Source organism: Cavia porcellus, unplaced genomic scaffold (assembly GCF_034190915.1).
Source record: "Cavia porcellus strain 051 isolate PalLab524CR breed Dunkin Hartley unplaced genomic scaffold, mCavPor4.1 scaffold_2, whole genome shotgun sequence".
Lineage (NCBI taxonomy): Eukaryota > Metazoa > Chordata > Mammalia > Rodentia > Caviidae > Cavia > Cavia porcellus.
In genome coordinates, this window is record NW_026947485.1 from 51086333 (window position 1) to 51099127 (window position 12795).

Consider the following 12795-nt stretch of genomic DNA (forward strand, 5'->3'; position numbering starts at 1 on the left):
CTATTTCATTTCATGAAGTTGTCATGAACTTTAAGTGGCTTTTAAAAATTCCTGTACTGAAGAACAGGTTTGAGGTCATATCTTCATTCAGAGTTCATCAACGCATGCTACTTGTGCTCACGAATGTTTTATATTTAATATGCAACAAATGATGTCACTTACACATCATAAAAGTAATTTATTATTGTTATAGCCTAGTTCTAACCATTGTGCCTCATTCCTGTTCTGTGTTCTGTATGCGCCACTCGGCCCCCTCCCTCCCTTCCTATCTTTCTAGGTTAAGTTTCTGTTTCCTAAGAAAGCTGTCAAAGCCTTAGGGATCAGTTTCCTGCAACCCCCTTCCCTACCCCTCATCCGGCCATCTGTAATAAAATGTGCTATTCTTTAAGAAATGCTCTCCTCTGTAAAAATTGCAAAATCTTACCTAATTGATATGTTAACCATTGTTGCCCTCTACAAATAACAGATGTGGTACTAAAATAAGCTAACAGAGAAAAAAGATGTTTGCCCAATCTAAACTTGCTTGTATGCAGGGAGATTTGCTTGTTAGCCCAACCCTTATCTGAACTTTGCTCTTCCCAATGTAATTGCCGCGTTCCTGTTCTGTAGTGCACCCCCTCCCCCCTCTCCTTGCACTGTGAGACCAGTAGCTGTTTGCCGTTTTTTAAGTCCTGACTTTTAGCTGTCAGGAGTGCAGTCTCCAGATTGGCTCCTGGAGATTGCGTTGCCAGGCCTGGCCTAAAATAAAGCTTTTGCTCCCTAAATTTTAATTTCTTGCTTCCTTGGATTTTATTCCGGGGTCTGAATTACCACAATTATGAGCATTACAATGAAACATTTTTTGAAAATCAATTTTTTCAAAATATTGAAATATTGACTCATTTTCTAATTACTATTGAATATATTTTTGTTTTCTTTCCAATTAATAATTTTAGATGCAGAATTAACTTTCTTTTCAAACTTTCAAGCTGCTATTTTAAGTAGTGTTATTGCAAGGAGGATTTGGTTTTGAGGATTTGGTTCCTCTTTATAACTACTGGCTCTTGGTTTCAAGGATAAATATTGAAGCATGAAACGACCTTTGCAACAAATTATCATATCACATAAAATTAGGACAACATATACCACATTTTTGGAGAAACTGTGATTATTTTTGAAAGCCCAGGGCTAGATTATTATTGAATAATCATTTCATGTAATATTCCTCTAATCAACAACAGGAGGGCCAGGTGAGGTGGCCTGAAATTTGATGTTAGAGATGAGCTTTCACTTCTTACATCAACAGATTTGAAATATCAAACCTGTAGATTCCTATGTTTGTTTCTTCTAAATTTTATCTGATAAGATTTTGGTGCAGTACACAAAGAAAGGAGACAAGAGGCCTTTTTTGTGGGCATGGGAGGGCTGCAGAAGAGATGCAAGCACCCTCAGGTGAGAACAAAGAAGTGGAAGTACTTTTACCAGGTCTGGCCAGGGAAGGAGTTTGGGAGGTGTACAAAATGGCATGTTAACAGCTGATTTGAAAAAACATTTGCCTGAGCAAAACAGGAAACAGAAAAGATTTAGTGGGGGCTGGAGGTGGAACCCTTTATGGAGTCTTAGGATTGTAGAGGGCTTAGTGTATGTGCAAAAATGGAGCAGGAGTTTTATTTCTGGAATTAGAAGAACACAGAAGTTACTCTTGGAAAGATAAGTTGCTTTTCTGGAGCCCATACCAAGTTGAGGGCTGTCATGTTGGAGATAGCTAAGCCCCAGCTGCAGAATCTGACATTAGCCATCTAGGGTGTGACCTTTTGGGGCCAACCCTTGAGGAATGTAGTATTGGATTATGAAGTAAAGAAAGAACCAGTGAAAAACAGAGTGTAATAGATGTGATTGCTTCCCATTGTCTTTGGCCTTAGTGAGAGGTCTCAGATCACACCTGTGTCTCCAAGAATCAAACTGATGACCTTAACACTTCATCCACCAGGTTTTATCTCAGTCTCCAGGTCCTGACCAGCTGGCCTGCTCACAGTACTACCTCTGCTGTTTTGATGTCATGATGAGCTGCAGTTCACCCAGCAGATGCAAGGTTCTGACACCAGCTGGTTCAAAATCAGAGTATCTTTATTTTTCTCTCATCGCTGAGATATTACCTGAAACCCAAAATTAAGGAAGGAAGGTTTATTTAGCTCACAATTTATAGCAGTTCCAGTCTGTAATCAGCTCGCCCCAAGAGAAGGTGGCACAGCACTCATGCAACAGTTCAGGGAGAGCAAGCCTCTTTTCCTCCCTTGTATTGTACACAGGCCACACACCCCCCCCCCCCCCGGAGTGATGTAGCACTCACAAAGTCTCCTTGCCCTTCTGTTGCAGAAGACTAGAATATTTACAAAGTAAGATCCATGGCTCCCTGCTGAGTGTGTTAATTAAACTTCTAAACTTCTCCAGTGGAACAGGAAGCTCATGCTGCCTGTAAGAGAAAAGCCCACAGTGAGAACAAAGAGCTACATTCTTAGTTTCTACAATCTAATGACACCTTGAGACAGAACCAAAAAATGTTCTGATGTGTTTCACTGTGAGAGAGATGTGTCTTCTGCCCCTCATAGTATATAAAGGAATTTAACAGGAAATGGAGGGCGTAGAAAGTAAGTAAGCAAAAAGTCTTTAGGGACCAAGTGTTCTTGGTGCTTGTGTATTCTCCAAGTGTGGGTATTCTCTCACACTGAGAGAAAGAGAGAGAGAGAGAGAGAGAGAGAGAGAGAGAGAGAGAGAGAACATATCGTAGGACTAGGACATGATACAATCATCTAGTAGGAACCTGGGCATCAATGGTCTCATGCTCCACTTCTCAGGTGCAATCATGAGAGGTCGCAGCCTCCCACTTGAAGTAGACTCTCCTATGCCCCTGGAATGTCACTGGGACAGTGAAACATGTATCCACATTGACCAGGAAGTCCTGGGATTGGGATGGTAGTAAGCAAAGTTGTGAGTGGCTCACGTTAGGAAGGGATAAGAAGGTTTGGCTATGCTAAAATGGAAATAAGCATCAAAAGAGAACCCATCCTTTGGTAACTGCTCTGTAAAGGAAAAATATGTGTGTGTTCTGCATGTGTTTATTTATAAAATAGAGCTCTGGAAAGCATAGTTTATGAAATTCATGATTTTTGTCTCAATAAAATTTTCAGAATCCAAATTGAATTGGCTGAGCCAATTATTTTCCTTTCTTTCCATGCTTCTGTGATTTTTAAATATGTAGCACACCTATCACGTGACATAAGAAAAACTAAAGATGATAATAATAATGTGAAGTATTTATATGTTTTTGAGAATTCAAAAGTTTGACTAAACATAAGTTCAAACTGATGTGATGGATTTTTTAGAATAAGCAACTTTGTGCATGTCAAAGAAAAGCAGAATATATAATCTTTCTAAATTTTTAAACTAAATTAATCTGGTAGCAAATTTGAATTTGTACCACACTCTGAAGAATAAGCCTTGTATTTCATACTTCAACATACTACAATAATTAGCAATTAAAATATGGTTAAAATATCTCTTTTTTTGAAACTTAAAAGCAGTTCTTAAGGAAAACTTTTGGTGACCATGTTGGAGCTTAAGACACTGGGAAACCAAGCAAGCACCTCCCTTCCCTGGTAAGCGGTGCAGTATGGCAGACCACGGCCCTGCCAGGGGGATTACCAGCAGCAGCTCCAGAGATCCACGCCATGTTGGAACCTAGGACACTGGCAAGCCAAGCAAGTGCCTCTCTTCCCTGGTAAGTAGTGGTGGTGTGGCAGAATGTGGCCCTACCAGGGGAATAACCAGCAGCAGCTCCTGAGATCCGCGCCATGTTGGAACTTAGGATGCTGTGAAACCAAACAACCAGCCTGCCTCCCTGCTAAACAATAGTGAACCTACTGATGCATGGCCTAGAGTCAAACATCCCACTTACCCTCCCCCGTTAGCAAATGGGAACCAGAAAGCTGAGCATCTCCTGGGAGGTGGACCATAGCAAATAAGGGGGACTTCCTTCTACCATCTCTTTGAAGGCAAATATTTTTATTACTGTTCTGCTCTATTCTGATTAATGGTACTGCTCTATTCAATATTCTGTTTTGATAAGTTCTATAATGTTCTGTATTTCATCTCATTTTGATATACGTGATTGAAAGAACAACTATTATAAAGATAACGAAATATACTGTGATACCTATTACTGTTATCCCGGTAACCTGCTGTGAAGTTCTGTACCAATTTCATTGTACGATTTTAGTTGACTTTATACTGTCTTGTTCTGTTGTATTTTACCACTTTCAAAATAAAATTTAAAAAAGGAAAACTTTTGATAAAAGAAGAAATAAAAGTGGAAATGATAAATATTATAAATGAACAATTAGAAAAGCAATATGCCACAATGTTTCGAATTTGGCTGCAGATGTAGGCAGAGTGAAAATTTTAGCTTTAAGAAGATTTGTTAGGGAAAAGAATTTTTGGGAATGGAGACAAACCTTGCATAATAAATATGTAGAAAAATTAGAAATGAGGTAGGTGTAATGGTGCACACCTGTAATCCCAGCCCTCCGGAGATGGAGGCAGGAGAATCCCTGTGGGTTTGAGGCTAGCATGGGCTACGTGGTAAACTCAAGGCCACCCTAAACTACACAGTGAGACCCTGTCTCACAAATAAGATAAAATAAAGTTAAACAGAATTAAATTAAATTTTAGAAAAAGAAATGAAATTATTGAGAAGCAAATAGGAAAAGAAGAAAGTGAACAATTAGTAAATGTAAAAATTCTTTCTGATAAAAAAATCATTGTGGATTGGTCCAGATTAAAAAGATGGTACAAATAAAAATAGTGGAAATGAAAGATAGATATTTATTGATGAAGTAGAAATAAATGTGGAGCTTTTCATAGGGAATACAAGAATATTTTTGAGAAATATATGGTCTATTTCATTTAAATTTAGGTAGTTTTTAGTAGTATATCATCATTGTTTGACAAGTTTAATGAAAAATGTTGTATGCGTTTTAAACATAACATTAGAAAGTCATTAAAAATCTGATCTTTGGGTTTGACCACTAACTTCCAGGAAAAGAAAAGTCAAACTTCCATATTTCTAGCAAATAAACCCAAGAAATATTTTTAAAAGTCAACTTACATTAAAAACATTAGGAACTAGAGAGAATTCTTGGTGGGGGGGCATTTCTTGTAGAAGAACTTATATGAGCAAAGACATGTCACATCAATCCAGTGTATTAAGCTTAGGCTTCTATTTTCCCTATCATCTCGCTATACAGGTGATTTCAATGAGTTAGATGTGAAGATTTTATAAGGGAAGATAGCAAGCCTGAGTGTAAGTAAAAATTCAAGATCAAAGTGGCTGGTAGTCCAGAAAAGTAGGTTGGTTAGGGAGATGGGGCCACATATATCAAGAATTAGCCTAAGAAGGGCTGCAGGAACAGCATGTCGCACTCATACGGTAAGTAGCCTGAGCCCTTGTCATTGGGACAATCATGTCCTACGAGCTGCTCCTTCTATGATAGGAGTCTTCTCTTTTTACTGCTTAAGCTATTTTCTTTTTTTAAAATTTTGTCTTTCAGAACTGCAGATTGAACCCACAGCCTTCACGCTGAGCAAAAATTCTACTCTTTTAAAATTGATTTAATTTAAACATTTTTGAGAGTGGACCTTACCAATTTGCTGAGGCCACATTTGAACGTGCAATCCACCTGCTTCAGCCTCCCAGAGTGCTGGAATTTTCAGTGTGTACCACTATTCCTGGTTGAGGTTCTGGATTATTTTTTCTTATGGCTTCATTTATGGGCCCCAAATCTAGACGTTTACTACATATAGCAGCTTCACACCATTTTTCCAGTTCCATGCCCTGTCCATAGTTATTCACTTTTGAGTGTCAGTTATCTCCTGGAACACTATTTTAAAGTTCTCTTCGTGATTATATTCCTGAGGTTCTACGACTCACAGCTACATTGAGTCCATTAAGGTTATGGTGACATTGGCTTTACGCCCAGCTTGGGGAAAAGAATGCCTCCACATTCAGTGAGTGGAATTTCTGAGTCATACATCCTTGCCCTGCTTTTCATCTGCAGATGCATCCTCTGATGATGAGAGCCACTCTGAAGAGGCATTTCCCTGTTTTGGTCAAGCATCTCAAAAATAATTAATTAATTATCTAATTTATTCAAAAGGTTTTTTGTTGCTGTTGCTGTGGCTTGCTTGATTTGGTTTTCTTGTGGTATTGTAGGAAGTTCATTCCAGGGGACCTGGAAATATTTACTTAATGAAATTTAAGAAATTAAAGACTTTCAGATCCTTTAAAGAACTATTATTCAAGTTTTACCTCTCTATACCCCAGGAAGCCAGGCATTACCAACAAGACTGAGAGAGAGTTCTACAGAGTTCACTGCAAGATGGATATGAGACAAAGTACAGACTTCTTTTGAAAGCCAAATATTGGGTGAGATAACATCATGTACCGAAGAAGGGATTGTTAAACTATACACCTACCAAGTAGAGGCAGGGAATGTTTTGTAACTTTTAAGATCCCTGTATATTACAACAAAATGACTCAGTTGAATCCTGAGTCTGGGTTCTATTACCATTATTATTGTGGTCTAGTATGTTATCAGGTCCCATAACTTTATAGTAGATCCTCTTTTTTTCCAGACCCCAGACTCTGACATTTTTGTTCATTCAACCTCGATTCACTGATGTCTGCTGAGCTCTGGGCATAGTGCTCAGCACAGGAAATGTAATAATGATGTTGAAACATACTTGAACCAAAGAGCTCATGATCCAGTGGAAGAGAAAATATCACCAACCTATTATTAGAAAACAATCTATAGCACTGTTGTAGAAATACATCTTCAGAAAAATGAAAATACCAAAGAGTAGAGCTTGGAAGTTTAAGGAAGACTTATTGCTGGGTGTGACAGTGGAGGTCAGATAAAAAGTAGGAAAAACTGGGCTGCCTGTGTGACTCCATGGAGACAAGAATCATGTGAGAGGGATTTATTTATAAGCAGGTCAGTGGCATAAGGTTGCAATGAATGGCTAACTTAGAGGGCCAGAGGGTCATATATACAATGTTAGCTTTGACCTTTCTTGGGAGTTAGGTGGGCTAACATGATTATATTTTATTTTAAATAGAGTCAGATTATGGAGCCAGATAGCTCTTTTAAAGGCTCTTACAAAGGATGATGAAACGCTATGCTGAAAATGAAGAAGGGAGATGAGTGAAATATCTTTAAGATGTCCTATTGGGAGGACTTAGCATTTATACGTGGAATGTAATACAAACAGTGTAGTCAGTTAAGAATGACTCAGATTTTTATTTTAGATTAATGGATGGACTTGAAAATTGTATATTGGAACACAGGACTTTAAAGAGAAGTCTGACATGGGAAACTAGCCCAAATTTTATAAGCATGGAGAATTCATCATCAAGAAACTAGAGACTTTGATCCTGTATTTCAACATATTTTCTAGGTAAGGATTCTTTGGTTCTTGATGATAGTGATTTAAGAAAAACAAGAATACTCACCTATCCAACCCTTATACAGTTTTGGTGTAAGTGGGCAACCACTTTGGAAAAGAATTTGACAGTTTTAAAAATATTTTAAAATATACTTATCATGTGACCCAGTAGAGTAATGCTATTCTAGATATGTCAAGGTGAAGTGAAAGTATATATCAAGACAAAAAATTTATACATTTACATTCTTATGCACTTTATTATAAAAATGAAAAAAAAAAACCTTTATCCTAGTGGGTGATAAACAAACTGGCACTTCTGTGCAAAACAATAACACACAACAACAAAAATCAAACATCAATGTAGACTACAATATAGATGAATTTTGAAAAATTATACTGAGACAAAGAAGGCAGATAGAAAAGTATATGTACTATATGACTCAACTTATATATTTGTCTTTGAAAATAAAATTAGTATATAGCATGAGAGAATAAGGAGAGAGAGAGGGAGAGAGAGAGAGAGAAAGAGAGAGAGAGAGAGAGAGAGAGAGAAAGAGAGAGAGAGAGAATGATAACCAAAAGGAAGAGGGAAACTTCTGGAAGAATAGAAATATTTATCATTTTGATTGGATGATAATTTCACAGGTATATACATTTGCCAAAATTTCCCAAAATGTACATTTTAAACATGTATAATTGTAGTATATAAATTATATCTTAATAAAATTATGAAAAAGGACTTCCGGGAGAACATGGCAGATAGATAACAGCAGCTATTGAGGCTCTCTGAGATCGCCAGCTTAGATTCCAGGAATGGTGTGGTGTGAGGAGTCCTAAGCAGGGGGAGATATACCCTGCCAACCCAGGAATGAACTAAGCTGAGAGAAACCAACTGGAAATACAATCCAGGTGCTATGACTGGAACAGTTAAAGTCTCAGTGCCGAAGCTGGAACCCACACCTCTAGAAACCATGGATTGAATTTCCTGCTACCCCTGCTGCATCTGAATTGGTACAGCACCGACAGAGATGGGAAGAGTCTGAGAGTGGGAATTGGCAAACCCAATTGAGAGCAGAGCTGGCAGGGAGCCCTGCATCAACCTACAGTGAGTGAGAGGAACAGGGATACTTCCATAGACTAAGAGGCTCCAACAGAGGACATTCTGGGACTGGGCAGACTAGCCAGAACAGGAGGCTGCAGTGACTTCAGTCACATATTCCAGGATTGGTGGGGAGTGCTTGACCTGGGTGATGCCATGGACTAAGACCCAGTAGGCTAGCCCAAACCAGGTCCCTGTGCCTGGCAGTGCACCCTAATGCAGTGAAGCCTTCAATAGTTTGACTGACCTGGAGGGGCAGACCCAGCATAGGCTGCCCAGGTCTGTGTCTCCCTAGTACACTGCAGTGGGTGGGAACACCTAGCCAGCATGATTCAAACAAACTGTATCTGACAAAGAAAAAAACTGGGTCTCTTCTATATGCTTGTATGGAAGGAACAAAAAGTATGGGAAGAGGAAGCAACAAGAAAGGGTCCTCAGTCCCCAATCCTGAGAACACTGATCCAGGAAAGGTAAATGCAAAGGAGGACAGAAAACATGCAATATCAGACACTGCACCAATAGACATAAAGCGATATCTCTGGAGTCTCATAGACAAGTTCAAAAGTGAAGTATTTAACCAAGTAAAGCAAGATATAAGTAGACTAATTAAAGAAATGCTAAGCACCTCCCAAGAAAAAACAAATGGTTGGAATGGGAGAATTTCTAAAAAGGGGAGAATTGTTTGATGGAGAAAATAGAGAAAAACATAGAATATATGAAGCAGTTTCAAAGAGATTATCAGATTACTAAAAACTCTATTGAAAGCTGGCATAACAGCTTAAAAGAAACTAAGGATAGATTATTTGAACTGGAGGACAGATTTGTAACATGGGAACATGAAAGGAAAACCTTAAAAATAACAAGGAAACAAGTAGTAACAATACAAAGGCTAGAATAAGAGGATCTATAACTTAAGAATTAAGAACATAAGAGAAGAAGTGGGGACACAAACAAATGGACTACAAAAGCTATTCACAGAAATAATCCAAGAGAATTTCCCTAATTTAGCAAATTGTAAAGATACTCAGATATATGAGGCATACAGGACCCCAGCCACCTACAACCCAAACAGAACTACACTCAGGCATATAATAATCAAAATTCCAGAAATCCAATATGAGAACAGAATATTAAAAGCTGTCAGAGACAAGAAACAGATCACTTACAAGGGAACACCCATCAGAATTACAGCAGACTTCTCAGACAAAGCATCAAATCACAAAGAGCATGGGGCAAAATAATTCAAGCTTTGAAAGACAATAACCTACAGCCAAGATTGATATATCCTGCACAACTGTCCCTAGGAATTAATGGAGAAACAAAATGCTTCCAGGATAAAGAGGAACTAGGGGAATTTGCAACCACCAATTCAACTCTACAGAGAATACTGCAGGACATTCTAAAAGAGAAAAATATCAAGATTCCAGAAACAGTGGCAGAGAGGCCACAATGAATGGAGCAGAAAGTAAAATGAAGAAGACAAACTGACAACTAATGACAGAAAAACTCAACAGAAATGAGGCAGAGAAGAGAAGGTTGGATGGTATGAACAGCTATTTTGGAAAAAACAAGACATCATAATAGCTATTTAATATCATCTTGTTTTGAAGTCCCATCAAGCTTTTGTTCTTCTGTCTCCATCAGTCTTAACATGTTGTATCTTATTGGATTTTATTATATGTGATAATATAAACAAAAACTTTTATAGACAAGGAGATAATACAGGAACCATTGTTCATTTTCTGTTAGTTGATTCTAAATACCCTGTAATACTGTCATTCTCTTGAATGGTTTTACACTGTCTTGATATGTTTGATGCTATAGTATATGAAGTTGTACTCAAAGATTTCAAGGAAAGAGACACTATGATAACTACTTTAATGTCGGGATGTCTTGTGGTGAAACATTATTTTGCTTAAATGGTTATGTTTGGACCTGTGCTATTTTGTAGTTATGCCCTCTTTTATCTCAATCTCCTTGTTTATTATTTATTTTTTATTTTTATCTTTTTAATTAAGGGAAAAATAAATTTAAAAATAGCAAGATATATTATAGTAACCCACTCTGATTTCCTATTAACTTGATTTGAAACTCTGTATTCCTCTCACCATCTTTTTTTGATTGATTTTCCTCTATTCTGTTTTGCTTGATACTACCAAGTTTGAGAGTATAGGCAACAACTGTGAGACAATAAGATTCACTATGATGTCCATTCTGATTTGACTATTTTCTTCTTTTGAAGTTCTGTAATATCTTCAATGTTTTGGCTTTATTGGTTTTGTTCTTTACTGTTTTATTCAATTTTATTATACCCTGATGGTATAGGCAATTCTTTTTAAGATAGCAAGAGGCATTATGGTAACCACTGTTGATCATCTTGTATTCTGTGTTTACATTATGTACTATGCCCATCCTTTTGATTTGACTGACTCTGTTTTGTTATGTCACATTTGGTTTTATTCTCTTCAAAAAGAAAAGTAATGAGAACTGTGGGAGTAATAAAACCCAAAATGTGTAATTGTCATTGTAAAAAAGAGAGGAAAAGAAAGTGCTCTAAGGATATAACTGCATGTATATTTAAGCATATAAGATAGATAACCATATTACTGAGTTTTTGTTGGATCATTGAACAGAACTGTTTGCAGTCTCACTATTTGAATGTCCACTTTATATGCTTTAATTTTGTAACTTGAACAACTATTTCTAATATAACAATATGTACTAGTGATTTCCTACTGTTTATTTTTTTAAATTCTGTATGACCTGTAGCTTTTTCTGTTTTTTTTTTTCTTTTTCTCCTTAAATAAAATTTAAAAAAATAAAACTATGAAAAAGAAGGGGAGTTCCACTTGGTTACTCACCAGTGACCACCTCAAAAATACCATCTGGATCTAGAAACTAGAGTATGTGAATTGTTTCCCCAATATGGTAACTCACATTCCCTTGATTGAAACAGAAAGATGTTACTTTTGCAGAAGAACATACTCTTTTGCTAATAACTTTTTAAAAATGAAATATTGTCTTAGGGGTTATAATGAATTTAATAAAAGTCTATTGACACTGGCATATTAATTATCTTCTGATAAAATTATATTTAAGGGTCCTTTCCAAATGGACTTATTAGTGGAGGGTGGCAGAGTGCAAGAATGTCACACTATTTTTTTCTTTCTTCTTTTTTCAAAAAGCAATTTGGACAGATGATATTTTCTTAAAAGACCACAGTTGTATTGCAGTGGTTAAGTGTGGAGACTTTAGGATTCAATTCAAGCTCTCTGACTCACCTTTGGCAAATGAATTAATCTCTCCAAACTTCAGTTTCAGTATCTTCAAAAAGCAAATAGTGGAGGCCCGTATCTCACTGAATTGTTTTATATGCCTGATAAAGACAATACATAAAAATTACTTAATTTAGTGTCCGGCTGAACAATAAAATGTCAGCTACTATCCCACATCTGTGAGAAGTTTCCGTAGACTGAGACTGAAGCATAGCGCACACAGCCTGAAATGGTAACAGGCAGTGAAGGAAGCTGGTGGAGGCCACTATAAAATATATTTTGGCATATTTGTTTGGAGAGATAATACCACACCATTGCTGTAAAACAAGAGAAATAAACAGAGGGAAATATCAATGCGAGAAATAACAAAGATACTGGCTAACACTCTGTACAAATGAATAAATCATCTAAAAAAGACTTTGGAAACACTATTATCTGTGCCACTAAAGAATTACTTTAAACCGAAGAGTCTGTTTTGGGGTTACATTTTGAAAATAGATGTGGTCGATGGAGAAAGGAGAGGAGGGTTCAGAAGGTGTTTAATTATTGTGGAATCTCTCTTTCTACTCTAAATTACTTTCTCAATAGGATCCCAGGTAGAATTTGGTAGAGATGTAGGAGCCAATGCATAGCTCAGGGTGGTGAACTACTTTACATTTGTGGGGATTCTCTTCATATCTTAGGCTAAGCTGCCTTTGATTGCTTGATTTGCCACCTACACACTCAAAATAAATTTCTCATACCAATACAACAAGTATTTCCTTCATGCAGTTGTTTCTTATAAAAACTTTAAAAGGTGAGGCTGAATTCCTTGCATTGTTTCATCTACACCCTGATTTTTTTTGGCATAAGCATCAGTTTTTAGATTTTGGACATGAAAACATATGCTAATAATCACTGATTAGCCTAATTTGGCAAGAATACCAGCAGCTGGCTAACATC

The 12795-nt window shown here is 37.1% G+C and overlaps 1 long non-coding RNA gene across 2 annotated transcripts; it reads left to right on the forward strand.

Moving 5' to 3' along the window:
• The first annotated feature begins 283 nt into the window (after window positions 1-283).
• Window positions 284-11644, forward strand: LOC134474311 (uncharacterized). 2 transcript variants are annotated; one of them, XR_010045101.1, is made up of 2 exons: window positions 284-3757; window positions 5586-11644. It is a non-coding gene; the product is annotated as an uncharacterized LOC134474311 (long non-coding RNA). The 2 variants fall into 2 exon arrangements; XR_010045104.1 differs by having other exon boundaries at window positions 6359-11644.
• Window positions 11645-12795: the final 1151 nt, after the last annotated feature.